This window comes from Podarcis bocagei (genome assembly GCF_964188305.1).
Source record: "Podarcis bocagei genome assembly, chromosome: 6".
In the NCBI taxonomy this organism is placed as follows: Eukaryota; Metazoa; Chordata; class Lepidosauria; order Squamata; family Lacertidae; genus Podarcis; species Podarcis bocagei.
In genome coordinates, this window is record NC_138130.1 from 92,532,682 (window position 1) to 92,555,139 (window position 22,458).

The following is a 22,458-nucleotide window of genomic DNA, read 5'->3' on the forward strand; positions in this document are numbered from 1 at the left end:
TGCTGATGCCTGCTACAGATTGGGCCCACCCACCTGCACATTCCAGTTGCTTCTACTTATCAGAGATCAGCTGCAAGCTGTCCAATATTTTAAATTACCTGCAATCCTCCTAGGCATTTAAAGATAATTTGGATGATGGGAAGCTCACTACCGCTGCCCAATGGCACCGGTAAGCCCATTGTTGCTGGGGTGTGGGTGGGCATCACCAAATGTTGGGGGCATCAGACACAACTTGGGGGCGGGGGTCCACAAACCTGGATCTGACCCTGACCCTATACCTTCCCTCGCCATATAATTTGTCCCACATAATGATGGGACATTTTTCCTACCAAAAATTTAAATGTGACTTCAAAAGGTTGCCATTCCAAACTTTTCCCTAGGGTAAATTCTCCTGTTTAAGTAATCCCACTGTGTGTGGGGGGGGGGGGTTGTGCTATTAATTTCAGGAAAATGTTTTTTCTGGCCTATAAATAACGACAGCCAATATTTCACCAAGACAGCATGCTCTTCTTATTCAATTTACAAAGGATATGCTGGACAAAGAACAAATCACAGGTTAGGTTGTTTGGCGAAAAGCACCTTGTTCCCTACTGATTCCTGATGCTTCCCTGAAGCTTGGACACTCAGTTATCTTGTTCCACGAAACAAGCTAATGGACTTCAGTTAAGAAAACACCCATCGTTTGCTATACACCATGAACGCTCAACTATGACACTGGCAGTGAAGTGGCCATAATTTTAGTGAGACTTTAAAACATCAAAAATATCAGGGCGCAGAAAAGAGAGGAAGCTGCCTCTGATAAGAGTGGAAATTTCTATGAGCTGCGCACAATTTTTTATGGCATGATTTCAGACCACAGTCGTCCTTTCAAACTGAGTATAATTCTGTAACTCTGCTGCTGGTTTTTAAATACTAGTGGAAATCGATTTATTGCAATGATGTTACAACACTCCCACAAAGCACCTTAGCTCCGACCCCAGTCTATATTCAACTGCAAAGCGCATTAATCAATAATACCTGATCAACTCTCCTGTGTGTTTCGTCAAGACATGCAGCTTTTTCAAACTGTTTACTTTCATACATTACTCCTTTCTTCCTCCTTGTATTGATCCCTGGCAAGTCTGAGCAGCCAGGAACCTCACAGCTTTCAAGGCTCCTTCGCTGGTGGCATCAGGGAAAGCGACAAGTATAGCTATGTTGTCAGGCAGGTTGGACTGGCACTAAGAAAGCATTCAGGGAATCATAGAGCGGAACAGACCTCAAAGGTCCTCTAGTTCAACACCTGACAGGGCAGGAAATCTACCGCTACAACATCTCTGACAGGTGGTCATCCATCTACTGCTAAAAAGCGTCAAAAATGAAGGCAAGTCCACCCCCTTCTGGGACAGTCTGTTGCACTGTCTCACTCAGGGTGTCGTGGACTGGTTGGATGTAGAGGAATGGTGGGAGGAACCAGGTGGGAAACCACCAAGGGAAGATGCCACAGCCCAGGGCATTGTGGTAGGACAATGAAGTGGGAGAAGATTGATGGGAGGTGTCTGAAGCTGAAGAGGCAACAGGACTTAGTGAGCTGGGAGAGTCTGTGGCAGAGAGAAGTCTGGAATCAGAGGCAGAAGCTGAAGCAGAAGATGAGGGAGGGAGGCCAAGACACAGAGATGAGTCAGGCTAGTGACGAGTCACGGGTGTCTCCGGCTGCAACAAGATCTTATCTCTGCTTTTAACCCAGAACCAGAAGAGGCATGAGAAGGGTGGGGGAGGCAGGGTTGCATGCATGCAGGGTCTCAGATGCTTGGGGAAAGCCCTGGTGAGGAGGTGGGGACTTTCAGTCTCTGCAACTGATTTTCATGGAAGAAGACCACTGGGAATGAGCTGCTCTGTTCATTAGGCCTGAGAATCAGTCAAGTCTGTGGAGATTGTGTTTTTGCTGATAAAGGGTTAGCTCCATCTTTGAACTGTGTGATTACTGACCAGCAGGGCTGCCAACATGGTAGTCTCCAATTGCTGTTGGAATACAACCCCAATCATCCCTAGTCATGCTGGCTGAAGCTGAAGTTGGATTGCAGCAACTTATGGAGGGCAACACATTGGTTCCTCCTAGTCTAGCTGCTCATGTCATTATCAAGTTCTTCCTTCCATTAAGCCAAAATCCTCTTTCTTGCCATTTGAATCTTGTTTAAGGTCCTACCCTCTGGGGAAACCTGTATAACTCACATTAAATAGCTGACAGTGAGACAAATATTTGGCAGAAACCGAACTGAAACAGTAGGATAAAAACAGCGCTGACAGTAATGAATACAGATCGGAAGGGAAATCGCTGCCTTTCTACATCCCTCACGTTCACAGAGGAGCATTTTTTTAAAACTGCATTTCTTTATTTGGGGGATTCATGCCCAACCCTTCAATAAAATTCCCACGGCAGCCTAGTAAATTTCAGAACACTGAAAACGTACACAAATATGCAAAAAATAAAAATAGCAAAATCAATAGCAGTGGCAAAAACAATAAGCCCAGCCAAGAGAAAACAGAACAGCATGCCAGAGACTAGCTCATTATTGGAATTATACAGAGAAACTGCTCCACCAGCTAAGCAGTGTACAGGGGGGGAAATCCATTTTGTTCCCACCATCACTGACTTGATGACAAGTAACATGTGATTCTGGGATGTCACCAAAAACAACCGGCCTATGGACCCTTCTCCTTTCTGCTATAAAGGAAAGAGATCTGGGGGAGATTGGCATTAGTTAACCTCCTCTGCAGCTGCCAAGAGACATGGACCAAGGAGCTGGAGATTCACAATGGGGCAGTGGTAAATTTGTTCCTACCATTATGGTGGACCTTGGGCCATCTGCTACACAGAGGACATTTCCCCCCCTACCATCTTGGTGGCAAATACAATGGATGTTCCTGGCCTCAGCCACAAACAGAAGCACCAGGTCTACAGGAGCCAACTCCTAAGGGCCGAGGTCCACCCCCATAAAATATTTGAGGGGGCTGGGCCCCCAAAAGTTGATGGGCATTGCCATTCAAATGGTGTCCATGGTCCATCTGACCAGGGGTACCAACTTGAATAAAATATTGAGAGCAAGGCTTACCTCCCCCCCCCCCCCCAATATTTTATTCAAGTTGGCACTCCTGGTCAGATCACAGGCTTCCATTCTTATAATAGTCAAAGGGCTAGGCCTTGGAAAAATAGTTGGGATTGGGGATATCCAACATGGTGCCCTTTAGATGTTGGAAGACTAGAACTCACAGAATCCCTGACCACTTGGCAGCCTGGCTGGGATGATGGGAGTCCAATCTGAGCAGAACCGGGTTCGCTACACCTAATCAAAACCTTGTTTTCAAGGTTTAGATGATAGAAATTGTTCCTAAACGGACCTCTGGCATCAGAAGATCTGAGTTCTCGACTGTTCAGCCGGGCAAACAGGATTCTTTCAGGGAACAAGAAGAACATATGTTTTCTGCAGGCTCTTTCTTGTTGGGTATTTGTTTTAAAGAGCCATGCCATGTTTAGAAGGCCGGAAATGTAATGTGATAACACGCAGCCCATTACAAAGGAGCAGAACGTGAACGGACAAAAATCACTTCGTAAACATTTCTGATTTCGGGAAGAAGAAGAAAACCCGCTCAACTAAATATTATGGTTTCGAGTGGGAGATTAAGGGTGTGATTACTTGTGTGCGGTTTTAAAACATCCAAGCAGGAAACTACTTAGAACAGCGCAGGTTTCATGAAAAGGGGTGGGTGGGCATGAGCTCTCGTTTGTGCAACAGTGTTAATTAAAAATGGAAGTCATGCTCCAAATATGCATAGCACCAGTCAAGGTGACTTTAGTTAGGCGAACAGCACCCTTTGACAACAGATACTAGTCTCTCGCAGTGCTAAGAAAGCTCTGAAGCCATTCACCTTGTAAATGCAAATTTTCCAAGTCCAAGACAAATACATCATTACCATACTGATGAAATTTAGAGCTATTTCCTTGCCTCGGTGTATCAGCGGCGTGTAACTTCACCAACGGTTACAAGAAACGCAGGCAGGCAAAAAAAGGGGGGGCGGTCATCAATGACACTACATGAAAGGACAATATAAGCCAATCTTCACATTCTGAAAAGGACCACCTACTCAGATACATTTCCTCAATTAGGATGCAGTGACAGCCCACAGTTTGATATTAAGAGTACATGGGGAGCCTCAGATCTACGTGCTTCTTCATCACCTTCCCTCTCTCAGCATGCAAGCGGAGATCAGAAGCTTCCCTTTTTACTCTGCAGCACAGTCGTACCTTGGTTCTCAAACGTCTTGCGACTCAAACATTTTGGCTCCCGAACGCCGCAAACCCGGAAGTGAGTGTTCCAGTTTGAGAATGTTCTTTGGAACTCGAACGTCCGACGCAGCTTCTGATTGAGTGCAGGAAGCTCCTGCAGCCAATCGGAAGCTGTGCCTTGTTTTTTTAACCCTTCTGGAAGTCGAACGGACTTCCAGAACGAATTCCAGATCTAAGGCATGACTGTACACCCATCTGCCTATTCATCCCTATACGGTGAACAATGGATTGCATAAACCATTGTTCTTCCCCCCCCCCAAGTCGGGCCCCCAAAATACAGTATGGCTTGAGATAAACTAGGAGGAGAAATTACTTATCTCCTTCTGCTACTCATGAAGGAGTATAAGGGCACATGTGAGTTTAAGATGTGCCACCGCTTGTTTCTGAAGGGACAAACCATAGTCTGCCGTTATGTCAACTGAGCCAACTAGGCTAGCTCAAAAGATAGCCTTCCACACGTAGAAGAAGGTTAGAAGAAGGGCTACACTACAGAAACATAATAAAATAAATAAAATAAAATAAAAAATTCCTTCCAGTAGCACCTTAGAGACCAACTAAATTAGTTATTGGTATGAGCTTTGGTGTGCATGCACACTTCTTCAGATACACTGAAACAGAAGTCACCAGACCCTTATATATAACAGAAACATGTGAATAAAGTGAAGCTAAATCCAAATGTGCTGCTTATTGGTGCAATCTCTTTCACAAGCAGAAGCATGGGAAGTGCTATTAGAACACTGTGTAAACATTTGCACAAGCTCTTAGAGATACTAGCAGCTATTTTTTCTTCCTTCTCTAAGTCCTTTCATTTCCACACAAACAGCCATAGCTCCAAGCATGTTGCATAAATCCCATAAATGCTCTTGGCATTAGCAGGTGGATCAACCTCTGCTCAGGTATTCCAGAGGGAACTGTATTTATTTTGGAGGGTTTTTTTTTAAAGTACCTATGTATCCACACATCTCCCAAGGAATAGAAAGAAACACACAGAGCTCCACTTCACCATCCACACTACAATAATATTAGCCTCCGGAACTGTAACTTGTCCACAGACACTCAGTTTAACTTTGGTTCAGCTGCAGCTCAACAGAGAGTCCAAATATCAAATTTGTCTACCAAAAAAACCACACACACCCCTATGTATCAAGCTCATACATGGGGAACCAGCTGCCCTTCAGATATGGTGAGATAATAACTCCCAGAGTTATCTTGGAGACCATCAGCAACAGGCTCTCCACCCCTATGATAGACAATACTCTCTCTCTCTCTCTCTCTCTCTCTCTCTCTCTCTCTGTGTGTGTGTGTGTGTGTGTGTGTGTGTGTGTGTGAGAGAGAGAGAGAGAGAGAGAGAGAGAGAGAGAGAGAGAGAGAGAGAGAGCTTCCTATCTTCAAGGGCAGAAAGACATTTTTTCCAACTGTTGCTCATAAAAAGATTCCTAATGCATTCATATCCTCAAGAGACGGGGGTTAATGTATTGAGTCTGACTTCGACTAGATGAAACTTCAGATCGTTCCAGCTCTAAGACTCTAGGATACTATTTCCTAATCATGCTCGTTAACATTCAAAAAGTGGCCTTTTTAAGTTCAGAGACCAGGGTCTTCAAATCAATAATTTAAAACGTCAAAGTGAGCACTTGGGTACTTCACTCGACTGCCCGACAGAGTCTGGTGACAGAATGCAAGCAAGCTGTAGAATTTTAAGTCCTTGTCAAACGCTGAAGTCTAAATAACTCAATACAATGTGATGTGCCCACAAAAGTGACAGGGACTCCATATGTCCTAAATCTCCATGTGTCCTAAATCCACAGTGTATTCTTTTGCTCTTTTCTTTTCCAAAGGCTGAGCGCATTCTGAGCATATTCCTATCCGTCCGAACTACACTGCCAAATGCACGGCCCTGTGAGCTACGTATGTAACATGTAAATAAAGAGACACCAGTAATTTTTTTGTTGTTGCTATCTTGCCTTTTATATGCCTGTTGTCTTTGTCCATGGAGTTTTCTTGGCAGGGATACTAGCAAAGACATCACCTTGCCAATAAATGTCCGTATAGTTAAAGCTATGGTTTCCCCTGTAGTGATGTATGGAAGTGAGAGCTGGACCAGAAAGAAGGCTGATCGCCAAAGAATTGATGCTTTTGAATTATGGTGCTGGAGGAGACTCTTGAGAGTCCCATGGACTGCAAGAAGGTCAAACCTATCCATTCTTAAGGAAATCAGCCCTGAGTGCTCATTGGAAGGACAGAGCGTGAAGCTGAGGCTCCAATACTTTGGCCACCTCATGAGAAGAGAAGACTCCCTGGAAAAGACCCTGATGTTGGGAAAGATGGAGGGCGCAAGGAGAAGGGGAAGACAGAGGACGAGATGGTTGGATAGTGTTCTCGAAGCTACGAACATGAGTTTGACCAAACTGCAGGAGGCAGTGGAAGACAGGAGTGCCTGGCCTGCTCTGGTCCATGTGGTCACGAAGAGTCGGACACGACTAAATGACTAAATAACAACAACCATCTTGCCTTTTCAGAATATGCTGCATGGGCTCAAATGTGCATATTTCCTTCAAAAAATTCTTTTGCATCACATCTACAATTGCTTTTCATTTCCAGATGCCACAAAAATGCTTGCTCCCTGGTTTGGGAGACTTATCTGATTCAGCAAATATGCTGTGGAACAGAAAAGCGGGGATATTTTCAGCGTTCATGCATAAAAGGAAGTATCACAGGAAAATCTAGAGGCTGCCCTAGACTACCAGGAAACAAGTTTAGATGATTTTAGCAAAAGACACCCCACAACACACTGACCAGGAAACAAGCCTCCCCAAGACACACAAAATATAGTAAAGGAAAAGGCAAGGTCAGAGTGGCATGGCAAGTAGGACTGAGGAAGATTTGATTCAGTTCACATTTAAAGGCCAATCTACCCAACTTGCACTTTCTGAAAGAATTTGTAAACTAAAAAAAACCCAGTCATCTTCCAAAATTCACACTTCTCCAAATGTTGCACTGAGGTTCTTCAGCCATGCAATGTGTGCAAAACTCCGTAAGGTAAAGTGTGCTTAGAAATGCATATGCTGGTGAAAATAGTGTGTAAAACAGTATTATATTAGCAAAAGCTGCTTTGCAAAAATATGTATATTGGCCAAAGCTGTGTACAAAAATGTGTGCACCTTGCACCAAAATGCTAGTGAATCTTCATGAGACTTTTAAAAAGAAAAGTCATCGTGAACTGATGTAAGAAAACTAAACTTAAGGTGAAAAACTGAGAAACACCGCAACTGACAGATGCACCCATCTTTAATTACAAGACATGATATTGTTACGCTACAGTGGTGGTTTCAGACTTGTCCCTGCACAGGTTTCTCTGTGAAAAGGAAAGAGGCGAATGCCTTCATTCAGGAGCAAGGACCTCAGGACAGGAGAAGACTACTTCAAATTGTGATGATCAAGTCCCCAATGTAAGTTGGCACGGCCTCAGTAGAATGGCCACTCTTCAGGTGCCCAGAGTCAATGCCTGCTTCATCTACTGGGCAGCTCCCCACAGACTCACTCCTTCATAGGTGGGAATATGTTGGATGGAATCTCTACTGCAGTTGTAGTTGTGGCTGTCACTGCAACCATCACCGGCTCCTGCAAAGACCAGTTCTTTCTTTCATCCTACCCCAATTTCCGCTGGCTGCAGCGCAATTTGTTCAGCCCGAGGAAAGTGTCTATAGATGCCAGTTCACCAGCAGTACCAACACCACTCCTGCCCCGGCTGTGTTTAATTCTGACCAGGTCAGGTGCGTTGTGGGGTAGAGTCAGCATCAGAAATTCGCCAGGCGCATTTTGCACCTGGCTATCAGCCGCTTTAGAGGGACGTGGGTGGCGCTGTGGGTTAAACCACAGAGCCGAATCCCCACAACGGGATGAGCTCCCGTTGCTCAGTCCCTGCTCCTGCCAACCTAGCAGTTCGAAAGCACGTCAAAGTGCAAGTAGATAAATAGGTACCACTCCAGTGGGAAGGTAAATGCTGTTTCCGAGCGCTGCTCTGGTTTGCCAGAAGTGGCTTAGTCATGCTGGCCACATGACCCGGAAGCTGTATGCCGGCTCCCTCGGCCAATAAAGCGAGATGAGCGCCGCAACCCCAGAATCGACCACGACTGGACCTAATAGTCAGGGGTCCCCTTTACAGTGGTGCCTCGCAAGACGAAATTAATTCGTTCCGCAAGTTTTTTCTTCTTGCGAGTTTTTCGTCTTGCGATGCACGGTTTCCCATAGGAATGCATTGAAAATCAATTAATGCGTTCCTAGGGAAACCGCCTTCAGACCAGGTCCGGGGACAGTCTGTCCCCCGACCTCTTCTGAAGGCTGGGGGGGGCAAGGGCTTTTCTTCCCACCGCCAGCCTTCAGAAGGCTGTTCTGAAGGCTGGCGGTGGGAAGAAAAGCCCTTCTCCCCACCTCCCGCCCCGCAAGCTCCGGGGACAGGAGGGCTTTGCTGCCGACCGCCAGCATTTTAAAAGCCCCCGCTGTCCCGGGGCGATTTTAAAATGCTGGTGGGTGGCAGCGAAAGCTTCGCTGCCGCCCGCCAGCATTTTAAGATCGCCCAGGACAGCAGAGAAGTCTCCGCTGTCCCGGGGCGATTTTAAAATGCTGGTGGGTGGCAGCGAAGGCTTCGCTGCCACCCGCCAGCATTTTAAGATCGCCCGGGACAGCAGAGAAGTCTCCGCTGCCCCGGGGGCTTTTAAAATGCTGGGGGTCGGCAGCGAAGGCTTCGCTGCCGCCCACCAGCATTTTAAGATCGCCCGGGACAGCAGAGAAGTCTCCGCTGCCCCGGGGGCTTTTAAAATGCTGGGGGTCGGCAGCGAAGGCTTCGCTGCCGCCCGCCAGCATTTTAAGATCGCCCGGGACAGCAGAGAAGTCTCCGCTGCCCCGGGGGCTTTTAAAATGCTGGGGGTCGGCAGCGAAGGCTTCGCTGCCGCCCACCAGCATTTTAAGATCGCCCGGGACAGCAGAGAAGTCTCCGCTGCCCCGGGGGCTTTTAAAATGCTGGGGGTCGGCAGCGAAGGTTTCGCTGCCGCCCGCCAGCATTTTAAGATCGCCCGGGACAGCAGAGAAGTCTCCGCTGCCCCGGGGGCTTTTAAAATGCTGGGGGTCGGCAGCGAAGGCTTCGCTGCCGCCCACCAGCATTTTAAGATCGCCCGGGACAGCAGAGAAGTCTCCGCTGCCCCGGGGGCTTTTAAAATGCTGGGGGTCGGCAGCGAAGGCTTCGCTGCCGCCCGCCAGCATTTTAAGATCGCCCGGGACAGCAGAGAAGTCTCCGCTGCCCCGTGGGCTTTTAAAATGCTGGGGGTCGGCAGCGAAGGCTTCGCTGCCGCCCACCAGCATTTTAAGATCGCCCGGGACAGCAGAGAAGTCTCCGCTGCCCCGGGGGCTTTTAAAATGCTGGGGGTCGGCAGCGAAGGCTTCGCTGCCGCCCGCCAGCATTTTAAGATCGCCCGGGACAGCAGAGAAGTCTCCGCTGCCCCGGGAAGGCAGGCGGGGGGAGCAAAGACTTTTGCCCCCCGCCGGCCTTCAGAAGAGGTCCTGGACCTCTTCTGAAGGCGGGCGGGGGGCAAAAGTCTCCCCCCCCCCGCCTGCCTTCAAAAGCCGTCTGGGACAGCGGAGAAAGGCGCTGCCTTTCTCCGCTCTCCCGGGAAGGCAGGCAGGGGGGAGCAAAGACTTTTGCCCCCCGTCGGCCTTCAGAGGAGGTCCTGGACCTCTTCTGAAGGCGGGCGGGGGGCGAAAGTCTTCCCCCCCCCCCGCCTGCCTTCAAAAGCCGTCTGGGACAGCGGAGAAAGGCGCTGCCTTTCTCCGCTCTCCCGGGAAGGCAGGCAGGGGGGAGCAAAAACTTTCGCCCCCCGCCCGCCTTCAGAAGGTGTTCCCGCCGAGCCGCCCGGCTTCGGAGCACCGTTCCGAAGCCGGGCGGCGGGGGCAGGCTTCTCCCCGCCGCCCCTTGCTTCAAAAGAGGTCCGGGGACAGCGGGAAGCGCTTCCCGCTGTCCCCGGACCTGGGGCTGCGGGGAGAAGATCGCTTCTTCCCCGCTGTCCCCAGACCTCTTTTGAAGCAAGGGGCTGCAGGGAGATCGCTTCTCCACGCCGCCCCTTGCTTTAAAAGAGGTCCGGGGACAGCGGGAAGACCCGCTGTCCCCGGAGCTTGCGGGGCAAGCTTCGTCTTGCGAAGCAAGCCCATAGGGAAATTCATCTTGCGAGGCAACTCGAAAACGAAAAAACCTTTCGTTTTGCGAGTTTTTCGTCTCGCGAGGCGTTCATCTTGCGGGGTACCACTGTACCTTTTTATCGGCAACCAAGTGAAGATGACAGGGTGCCAGGGTGGCGCCTGACGTCTCCACCATCTGGAAGTGCATGCCTGGGGCTCCTTGGATCTTGACTGTTTTCACACGCTAGCAACGCATCTCGTAGAATTCTATCCGTTATATTTTATCTGCACAATCAAAATTAATTTCAGGAGCCAAAAAGTCATATTGAAACTGTTATGTACTGAGTTGAATAGGATCCAAAATGCAGCAGTCTGATTGGTCCTAGAATAATAGGATCCAGAATGCAGCACTCTGATTGGTTCGCAGGAGCCACCCAATCCAGCTCCAGGTGGAAGTGAATCCGCAACCTGATTGGCCTACAGGAGAATCCCAGAATTAGCCAATCACGTGTGTAAATAATGTATATAAAGCAGACATTCTGAGGGAACTTCCATTCCTCGCTACTATGAGCTGAATAAAGAGCAGGAAATCCACACTCGACTCCGAGTATATTTCAGAAACATATGACTTTTGAGCCGTCTGGCCCCAAAATGGCAACCAGTCATTCCGTTTTGGCAACTGGTTTAAGGAACCATTTGGTACTTAGCTTATATATCTTGAGTTTCGTACGGTGTACACTTAGCCACACTTAGGATGGGCTGTCTAACACTGCACATATTCCGGGCATACAGCAGGCTTGACAATATTCAGCCTACAAAGCCCAGAACACATCTCCTCCAGCTTTGTATATTGGTCCACCAGGGACTTGAGATGCCTTCTGGTTCAAAGGTCTACCTGGGCCTGCAAAATCTGCAGTACAGCCTTACTTGGTTTTGCAGCCTTCCTTGGTTGGCAAAAGCGGCTGCTCTCCAAAGACCTGCCAGGCTTCCAATTCAAACTGGTACAGAAATGTGTATATTTTCTGCCTCCATGACAACTTTAAACTTTACACAGACGTGGATATATATTAAAAGCCTCCACCGCAGTAGCATTCCTCCCTTACAGAAGCTGACGCTTGTGTCACACAAGAGTAACTACTATGGGCATAATACATTTCTATATGTCATTTTCTAAAAAGGAAGCCTGAAACAGCTTTTGGCATTCGAAAGCTGGAAGCTTTATGAACGGAATTTCAATAAAGCCGAGGCGGCTGCAAAAAAACCTCCATTTTGCACCTGTCCCATGAATTTATGTCCAAATGATATTGTAGTATTATCTGTGCTTTCTACGCCTCAGAGACAATGACTTTATTTTATTAAATGAACTGGGAGATATATTGCTCGTCTAAAAGAAAAATGTTTATAAAGGAACCTCAAGGAGCCTTCCTGTGCAGGAGGCAGAAAGCTACTGCTTGCTTATCAATAGCCTTTGCCAAGAGACCATCACGGAAGTAGGTTTTGAGAACAAATGCTGACACAGCGGGTTTTATGTCTGGGCTGGTTCAGATCTGGAAGCTTAAGAAATACAGTCCCTTCATGGGGAAAGGTATGTATGGACAGCCATTTGCCTGGAGGCCATCTCAGATGAAAATTGTGCCATGTATGTATATGTATATGTATATGTATATGTATATGTATATGTATATGTATGTATGTGTGCATGGATAGATAGATATAGATAGATGATAGATAGGTAGGGAGAGAGAGAGAGAGAGAGAGACAGACAGACAGACAGACAGACAGACAGACAGACAGGACTCCTCTCTGACATTGTCCCCCCCCCCCCATGGAGCAATTTATTATTATTATTGTCTTACTTGTTTGCTGTAGTTGTACATACATTCCCTATAATAATTCCCTAAAATCCTTTGATAAAGGGTGGTATATAAATGGAAATCATAATCATAATCCCATTTCCAGTTGTTTAGTTGAGGGTGAATGTGGTGGGATCATGGCCCCAGGACTTTTTTTCTTTTTTTATATTTTAGTTATGATTTTCAGTTTTATACATTTCAATAATTTTACAATCATTTTGACATTTCAGAATTTGACTTCCTCCCCCTCCCTTTCTGCAGTTCCTTATATTTATTTCTCATACTTCTGCATATCCAAATTGACTTAATTTGCTCATTTATTCATCTGCTTTAAATATATGCTCTTAAAAAAAAACTGCAGGTTATTACAATAATCCTGCCAATGTTCTTATCTGTTAACAATTTCTTTGCAAATATTCCATAAGCCATTCCCAGGACATTTTTTTTTTCCAGAGCGTGAGCCATGGCATCAGTGGCAGAAGTACCAGAGAAACCAAAGTCTCTGCCCAGAAGCCAAGGCCAGAGGCAGATGGGCCACAGAGCTTCCTTCCATCCGCGTAGAGACCGCGTCTTGTGATGGAACTATCTATTGCATGATCATAGAATCATAGAGTTGGAAGAGACCACAAGGGCCATCGAGTCCAACCCCCTGCCAAGCAGGAAACAATGATCGGCCCTGCCATGCCTCAGTCCTCCAACAGGAGGCTGAGAGGGGTATATGTCCAATGCCTGTGGCCAAATCCTGCCTACATCTGGAACCAATAAAGTTGTGGCCACATTTTTTGAATACCAGAACGTTGTCTTTTCCAGTTTATTCACCTTCTCCCAACGGGCCATGCTTCTGGGGGTGGGACTGCAATATGTTTCACAAGCTGAACTGATGCAGTCGGTGGTAAGCGCCACTAAATTGAGTAGCCCTTACTCCTAAGAAACTGTGCATAGGATTGCAATCAAGCTTCCCACAGGCATCTGGTTGGCCACTGTGACAACAGGATGCTGGACTAGGTGGTCCATTGGCCTGAACTATGTTCTTCTGCTGTGCCTTATGTTCTTATGTTGACCGTACTAAATTGCTATGGTGATATGCAGTGCTTGGGGATGTAGGGGTGTGTGTGTGTTATAATGAATACCGCTTGTTATCCAGTTGGAGAACAGCCTTTACCCAAGGTGTCATGGACTTTGAAGACACCCAAACTCAGAACGCAAGGGAGAAACATGCTAAGAGGAATGCACACTTGGCAAATCCACACCATGATCAACTCCCGCCCGGGAACCAATGTCCCCACTGTGGAAGGACGTGTGGGTCCAGAATTGGCCTCCACAGTCACTTACGGACTCATTGTTAAAGCCGTATTTATGGAAGACAATCTTACTCGGCTATGAGTGATCGCAGAAGAAGAGGAAGAAGAAGAAGAAGAAGAAGAAGAAGAAGAAGAAGAAGAAGAAGAAGAAGAAGAAGAAGAAGAAGGCGGCATAATGAATCAACAGTGCTACCTGCATTTTTCAACTCTCCTTGGGTGGGGGCTATGAATGTAGGATGGTCATTATGAGCTCCTTCGCAAGTTATTGCTACACCACTGCCAATAATTCCACGTGAACCCTAGCTGCAAGTTCCGTGTTTTGCAAGACACTACTCTATCAACCTCACCAATTAAATCTAGGAAGCCTTAAAGCTAGCGTTGTGGGGGGTTTTAGGACAGCCACCAAACTATGCACTTCCTTTCAGAATAGGCTCACCTAAACATGGGATTACAACTTTCTAGAGAAAATGCAAAAATCCACCAAGCCTTTGGCTAGCTATCAGATATATCGACAATTCTTTGCGTCCTGTTAAACAAGGTTCTGCAAATCTTCAGTAGCCCAATTCACTCCTTTCAGGGTACTCTATCGTTCAGTATATATACCAGGATAACTTACTTCTGTACACAAAACAGTGCAAGACTTAATGCAGAGAGAAGACAAACCTTCTTTCATAATCTTTACACAAGCATTTACTTCCTTGGTTGCAACTCAAGATTCACAGCATAACCCAAAGTGCCAACGCTTCCATAAACAAACCCAAGCTTTCCACAGTGGCTCCAACTGCAGCCAGCTCTGGACTCAAAGCAAACTGCACAGATTAATTGCCAAAGTTAAGACTCCTCTCCCCCTGCCACCCTCTCTGGTGATGAGAATAAAACGCATTCATCTGCCTTCGCCTCCGAGCGTTCTTCTTCTTCTTCCAAAGCCCCAACTTATTGGAACGATTATAGCAAGAAAGCATCTATGCAACTCTATGCAAAAATGTTCCGTATCCAAGGAAACTGTAATGGTGAAATTAGAGAGTGCTACATTTGCCCTAACTCCTAAATCACCACCGAGAATTTCCAAAGCTTTTGGACCATTTATTAGTGCGAAAACTGTCAATGCCACTGACGCCGTGATAGCTTAAACATGCTGCAAACCCAGGAAAAGGGGGTGGTGATAGCAGAATTGCTAACAAGGTACCTTTCAAGAAAGGATGCTATTGTTTGGTGTGTAGAAGCACACACACCCCGTACGCGTCTTAGCATCTTGTTACGGAGTTAACGGCAGGAAATAACACACAGCAGATGCATACATGAAGCTGTTGTCGCCATTCTTTATAGCGTTACCCCCCACTTAAAAAAAAACAAGAAAATGTGTCTTTTCGTTTCCAGAAACAGTTATAACACCCCAGCAAGCGGCAAAAGAGCATAATGATACGTTTCAGTTTGCCCACAGCTCACAAAGGGCAGCTGTACCATGACAATTTAACTCAAGGAAAACGGTGTTGGGTCTGTTGGTTTTTACACTCTCTTTAGTGCTTTGGACCAGCCAAATGAAAGTTTTGCCCCTTCCTTTTTTTATATACAGTGGTACCTCAGGTTAAGTACTTAATTCCTTCTGGAGGTCCGTTCTTAACTTGAAACTGTTCTTAACCTGAAGCACCACTTTAGCTAATGAGGCCTCCCGCTGCTGCCGCGCTGCCAGAGCACAATTTCTGTTCTCATCCTGAAGCAAAGTTCTTAACCTGAGGTACTATTTCTGGGTTAGCAGAGTCTGTAACCTGAAGCGTATGTAACCCGAGGTACCACTGTATATACTTTGGCACTGTCACTAGTCCCCAAGTGGCCTCAGGGGCTGATTGCCTTTTTCCAACTCCAGATCATTCACCAGCTATGGACGCTTTTGGACAGAGATGACTTGCCATGGTACTCCAGATTGTACTCCATGCTCCACAGGGGCTGTCCTAGAAGACAACTCGGGAACTTCAACCAGCCCAAAATGCAACGTCCAGATTCTTAGCAGGGGTTTCCTTCAGAACTCACGTAACCTGCATTCTAAAACAGCTACACTGGCCGCCAGTTCATTTCTAGGCCCTCATTGGTGTTTAAAGCCCTGAAAGACTTAGGTCCCCAAGTATCTGAAAGACCACCTCCTTCCCTACAGAACAGACCCTCCCAGGTGCTAGAATCAGCAGAGGGGACCCTTTTCGTAGCTCCAGCTCACCCAGGCCGGCCCACACACAAAGTAGGGTGAAGCAGCTGCCTCAGACGGCCTAAGCCCCTGAAGCGATGTCAGCATCAGCGACGATTTCCGGCAAGATTCCATCGAAATATCAGGAGATCTCGTGGAACTTGGGAGATCTTGCCAGAAATTGGTGCTCCCATGAATCTCCCTCAAAAGCTTTTTTGGGGGGGCAGAGTTAGCCCAGAAAAGGGCATTCTCTGTGTCAGCCCTTAAGTTGTGAAATTCAAATTATTCATTTAGTAGTAGTAGTAGTAGAAGAAGAAGAACAACAACAACAAGAAGAATTTTATTAAAGTTATTCTGTCCCAGTGTTATGAGAGCTAGGAGCTAAATGGCACCTTAAGCCGAAGTCATGGGTGCAGAAATAGAATGTCTAAGCATGCTTTTTAATAACAAGAGTACAAAGCTGAAAATGAATGAACTGCAGCTGAAATGTTATGTTCATTTTTCACATGGACTAGTCCTTCCCTTGCCCACCCACCTAATGTTCTTAAGAGGGTTTCTTCTCCAGTCTTCAGCTAGAAGTGGGGAGGCAGAAAAAGGTCCTCCTTTCCTTCCACTCCACAGTTTTAATCTGAAATTTTAGGCGCAGTACTGCGCCCAGAGCTCAGAAACTGCTCGTGCTAATGAAATTACCTGTCGCAAAATGCGCCTAGAACAATGGGAGTTTCGAACACTGTTCCATCCATATAAGAGGATGAGTTAGATAGCTTAGTGCAAGGTTCCCCAAACTTGGGTCTCCAGCTGTTTTTGGATGACAACTCCCATCCTCCCTAGCTAGCAGGACCAGTGCTCAGCGATCATGGGAGTTGTAGTCCAAAAATAGCTGGAGATCCAAGTTTGGGAAACCCTGGCTTCATGCCTGAGTGGGGATTTCAACCCTGGTTGAAACTGTACCTCAACGGCTCAAAGACTTCTTGTAAGAGCATTGTTGGGTTACTCTTCCAACCCACAGTTCCTTAAGAACATACCATATGGGCGGGGCATAAAAATTATTATTATTATTAAAAAAGGACAGACTTTTAGCAGCTAGATCACCTTTGCTTGCATCTTGGTACAGACTCGTTACTTTGCATCTTATCTGGGAGCAGATCTGTGCATCTTGCACAAGATGCTCATGTTGCAAAAGGAACTCCAGATCTGGTGCACCGCTCCATTTTATATCGGCAAACTTTGCTTTCTTGGTGCAAAGTTCTTGTTCCAGATTAGCAAATGTTCAGCTTCAGCAACTCTGCCCAGATGTGGATCCCACCCTGCAATCCGCTAATCTCTTCCCTGCTGTTGCAAACTGCTCTTCATCTAACACACACTTCAATCCTTTGTTGTTCAAACAGGTTTCTTTATCTACTCAAGCTTTGCAATTCACCTTGACACCATCCTTGCTGATCTTTCCTTACTTATCTACTTTGTCAGATTTTGGGATTTTCTTAATCTTTTTTCTTGAAGACTGTACATTGTATACCTCTCTACATAGCATCTCTACACAGGAAATTTTATCGGAACTTTGGATTTGCAAGATAGGAATTTACCCAGCTCATCTCTCGTAATATGTGAGTAGCTTGCTTGAGGTCCAGTAATATGACCCGTCCCACACAGTCCCTCACCCTTTCTCCTAAGGCTAAAACTACACATTACAGGGAGTGTGTTTTTTTACCTGTTTCGTTTGTAGGTTTTGGTTGGTTGGTTAAAAAAAGCAACACCAGCCTGGACAACTTGGAAGACAAAACAGAAGCAGTATCATAAAGGAAAGTGTAGATAATGAAGAGAATTAACACAACCCTTTCCCTCCCAGCATTCAAATATCTCAGGCACATGGAAGTGGGAACAAACTTGTTTTCTCCCACTCTGGAGGGCAGGACTCGAATCAGTAGTAATGGCTATTAACTTCAGTGAGTTTACTCTGAAGTAAACGTTAGTTTAATACAACCCGTTGTCTCATGGAAGGGACACAGGAAGATCACCTCAGGCAGCTATTGTGTACAGTGGTACCTCGGGTTACAGACACTTCAGGTTACAGACTCCGCTAACCCAGAAATATTACCTCGTGTTAAGAACTTTGCTTCAGGATGAGAACATAAATCGCACGACGGCAGCGGGAGGCCCCATTAGCTACAGTGGTACCTCAGGTTAAGAACAGTTTCAGGTTAAGAATGGACCTCTGGAACAAATTAAGTTCTTAACCCGAGGTACCACTGAACTTAAAGCTTACGAAGAGTTTGGCCTTTTGCATTTCTGTTAAATTCTGCAGGAGAAAGTGGAGACTATTTATGGCACAAAAAAGTGGTTTTGCAGGCTCTGGAAATCACAACAGTCCTGGTCTCCCTTCCCCCTCAGTTCTGCATGGGCATCTTAAACCAACACACCATGCAGCCCCTTCATTCTCATGCTAATGCTCTTCAAACAAGAGAGCCCTGTATTCTCTCTCATTTGGGCAGTAAGCCTGTCTTTAGAATCACTTTTCCTTGTCATTTTAAGCCACAGAGAAAATATGATCTGTTCATTTGTTTGGAAGGGTAAGGGGGGGGAATAAGTGGGGAGCGATCCAATGTCTTGGGGGGAGAGAGCAGCCACAAAGCTACGAACAATTTTCCATGGAGCTTGCTGCATTGCTGGGGAGCGATGGGAACGGGAACTGTAGTTCATCAACACCTGGAGGGCCAAAGGTTTCCCACACCCGACATATTATGTCAGTGGGATGACGCCACAAACTTGAGAAGTGGCGTTAAGTCACTTATGGAGGAAGAAGAAGACAGCAGTTTAAGGTCTCTGATATTAATGCATTGATAAATCCCTAGCCAACCTTCAAAACTCTTTTGTCACGTTCTGCCCCAGAAGAGAATGTATTAAAAAAGAAACCTCCTAGTTTTTCTGCACACATTCTTAACAACTGTGACATTGAAGACATGCGTGCCCTTCAGAGGGGATTTTCTTTCCCCTCGCACCTTGGATTTTGAAAGCACCGCAGATGAGAGCTTTCCCCCTAATCACTGGGCTTTTGGTAGACTTTCCACTTATTTAAAGCCTGCATATAGGCAAGGCTGGAAGCAAAGTCGGATTAGGAAAAGGAGGCTGTTCAGCTGGATTTCCTCCTGATCATCTTAAAGGAGATGATTTGAAAAGGGGTGCCTTTCCACACGGCACGGTTAAGCAAACGCAAAGAGCAAATGGAGCCCCTCTATCCCCAAAATAGTTCAGAGCAGCATTTCGGATGTGGTCATACGCATGTTCCAAAAGAACGACACTTCTCAAAGTGTTTGGGCAAAATTCAGCAAAACTGAAGAACACAGGAAGCTTCCTCACACCAAGTCAGACCATTGGTTCATCCAGGGCAGTAATGTCTACACTGACTGGCAGCAGCTGCCGAGTATCTGTCCCAGCCAAACCAGGAAGACTGAACCTGGGACCTCAGACATGCAAAGGATAATAATAATAATAATAATAATAATAATAATAATAATAATAATAATTTATTTATACCCCACCCATCTGGCTGGGTTTCCCCAGCCACTCTGGGCGGCTTCCAGCAAAGTATTAAAATACAGTGGTCTGTTAAACATTAAAAGCTTCCCTAAACAGGACTGCCTTCAGATGTCTTCTAAAAGTCTGGTAGTTGTTTTTCTCTTTGACATCTGGTGGGAGGGCGTTCCACAGGGCGGGTGCCACTACCGAGAAGGCCCTCTGCCTGGTTCCCTGTAGCTTGGCTTCTCGCAGTGAGGGAAATGCCAGAAGGCCCTCGGCGCTGGACCTCAGTGTCTGGGCAGAATGATGGGGGTGGAGACGCTCCTTCAGGTATACTGTGCTTGATAGGGCTGGGCGATATATTGATATATCATCCAGAACCGGTTTGAAGTCCATTATTGTGATATTGGTTTCATAATTTCTGACCTGGCAATATGTCATGGTGTGTGTGCTATGCAAAAATAACGATGTGGGGGAAACCGTGAAGCCAGCCAGTGCCTCTACATAGCTCTTTCCTTATATCAAACATTGTGATGTTTGATTCCCAAAAATGAACAGTTGCATATTTCTGCATTGCAAGGGGCTGTGCCACTATATAATCCTCAGGATCCCTTCCAACTCTACAATTCGATGATATATGAGTATATTGCGATGTTTAGCTGGTGATATATCACAATGTTGAAAACCAGATACAGTGGTACCTCGGGTTATATACGCTTCAGGTTACATACACTTCAGGTTACAGACTCCGCTAACCCAGAAATAGTACCTCGGGTTCAGAACTTTGCTTCAGGATGAGAACAGAAATTGTGCTCCGGTGGCATGGCAGCAGCGGGAGGCTCCATTAGCTAAAGTGGTGCTTCAGGTTAAGAACAGTTTCAGGTTAAGAACGGACCTCCGGAAGGAATTAAGTACATAACCCAAGGTACCACTATATTGCCAACCCTGCTGCTCAACCACTGAACTTCAGCCCTTCCTGCGTGCCAACACCCCAGCACCCAATGTCTGCAAATTTGGGAGGCAACATCTTGGTGCATGCTCACCTGTAAATGTGGGCAGACACAAAGTGTGTGTGTCATCCTCCCCACCGACACACAGCAACACCTCCCGCAAATTCAATGAACTTGAGTGTGGGGGTGTCTGATCCACCCACCAACCCTTTAGTTTCTGGTCACCACCCTGAAGTTCCCTCTTGAACGAGTGAAGAATGAGTGCGTAGGAAAGGGCAAGAAGGTTGCGAACCTAGTGAGATTTCTCCTAAGTGAGGACCATAACAATGCCAGACCAAATGAGTATCTGTGAATGTCTGGTTTAGCATAAAGAGATTTATTCTGCCCTTTCCACCACCCAGCTCGCCTGCTGTAGCAGATAAAACACCTTTCCCCCTTTTTCTTCTGACACTGGAGGGGAAGCCGCAAAATACACCTTTGATTGTTGTGCATTTTACACACAGCCCTGGATGTGCTACTTTACACAAAGCCTTAATTAGCTGTTATGAACGAGGGACAACTACACACTGACTTCTCCCACACCCACTATGCCTTTATTCTGTTTGGAATTGCAGCCACCTTGCCACAAGAGCTCCGGGCAAGTATCAACATCAAAGCCGAATGTTGGGAAAACCTATAAAGTCTATAAGCATTAAAGATGGGCTTGTAAATATCCACTGTCCTGGGTGCCTCTGGCAAGGAAGAATCAACTCCAGAAGATCAGGCAAGTGGGGAAAAGGAAAGGGAGGGGGGGGGAACACACTTGTAAAATTGGAAGAGAATTGGATTGGCTTATGGAGTTTATTTTTTACTTCTTCCAAGCAATCAGCGTGCCAGAAATTACTCACACGGGTTTATGTTGGCAGCAATTTGTGCACTACTAACTTTTTTGTGGATTTATTTCCTTCACCCGTTTCCACATTTGCTTTCACCCTCCAAAGAACTCAGAAGGATCTACATGAGCTTTTATGGATTTCTCCACCCAGTAACCTAGTGAGGTAGGGAAAGCTGAGGGTCAAAGTCATGTACGCAACTCTTATCACTGTGCTGTTGTTGTTTTCGTACCCAAATTCTTTCATTGCAGCGTGGAAGTTGCAATGCATTTGCAGGAAAAAACTTGGGAGAGTCAAGCCTCTCTGATCCTGAAGTTTTCCAGGTAAAAATCCTCCCCACCCCAAACTATGGGCAGCAAGAAGTCCTTTTACCACTCACCTCTGGACCAGTCTTCCTACACTTTAGTCACATCCATAGTAAAGGTAAAAGAACCCCTGACCATTAGGTCCAGTCGTGACCGACTCTGGGGTTGCGGCGCTCATCTCGCTTTATTGGCCGAGGGAGCCGGCATACAGCTTCCGGGTCATGTGGCCAGCATGACTAAGCTATGGCGAACCAGAGCAGCACACGGAAACGCCGTTTACCTTCCTGCCGGAGCGGTACCTATTTATCTACATGCACTTTGATGCGCTTTCGAACTGCTAGGTTGGCACGAGCAGGGACCGAGCAATGGGAGCTCACCCCGTCGCAGGGATTCGAACCGCCAACCTTCAGATCGGCAATTCCTAGGCTCTGTGGTTTAACCCACAGCGCCACCTGCGTCCCTAGTCACATCCATACTATACATTTAAAGCACATGGTGTCCGTTAGAGAACCCTAGGAACTGAAGTTTGTTAAGGGTGCTGGGAACTGTAGCTCTGTGGGTGGAAAATTGCAGTTCCCTGGAATCTTTTTTTGGGGGGGAAGCCATGTAGTTTAAATGCACCGTGTGAATGTCAGTTAGCTAGTTAAGTTTATTTCAAAATGAAATTAAAGACAGGAAAGTTGCAAAGGGCAACGTCATGGGAAAACCATCTGGCCATCAGGGATGCCTCAAAAGAGATAGTTTTGCAGCCCTGCATTGATACCCGGGTACAAAATAACACGGGCTGAACTCCAGGACCGAAGCATTTGCAGCGTATATCTTTGTACCTCCTGCGTCTCTTCCGCATGAATGGTGTGGGTGTTTGGGAGAAGACTTCCTTTTAAAGGCGCAAAACACACACAGAGCGTATTTCCCAACACAGCCCAGGCGTGTGTGTATTTTCGCAACCCAGGTACAAAACCTATCTGTTAGGAGGTATCCCCCATGCACCAAAGG

General features: G+C 46.5%; 1 protein-coding gene across 11 annotated transcripts in view; it reads right to left on the reverse strand.

Moving 5' to 3' along the window:
- Positions 1-22,458, reverse strand: part of FAT3 (FAT atypical cadherin 3) — a 745,081-nt gene that overhangs the window by 629,565 nt on the left and 93,058 nt on the right. The gene's annotated exons all lie outside the window — the stretch shown is intronic.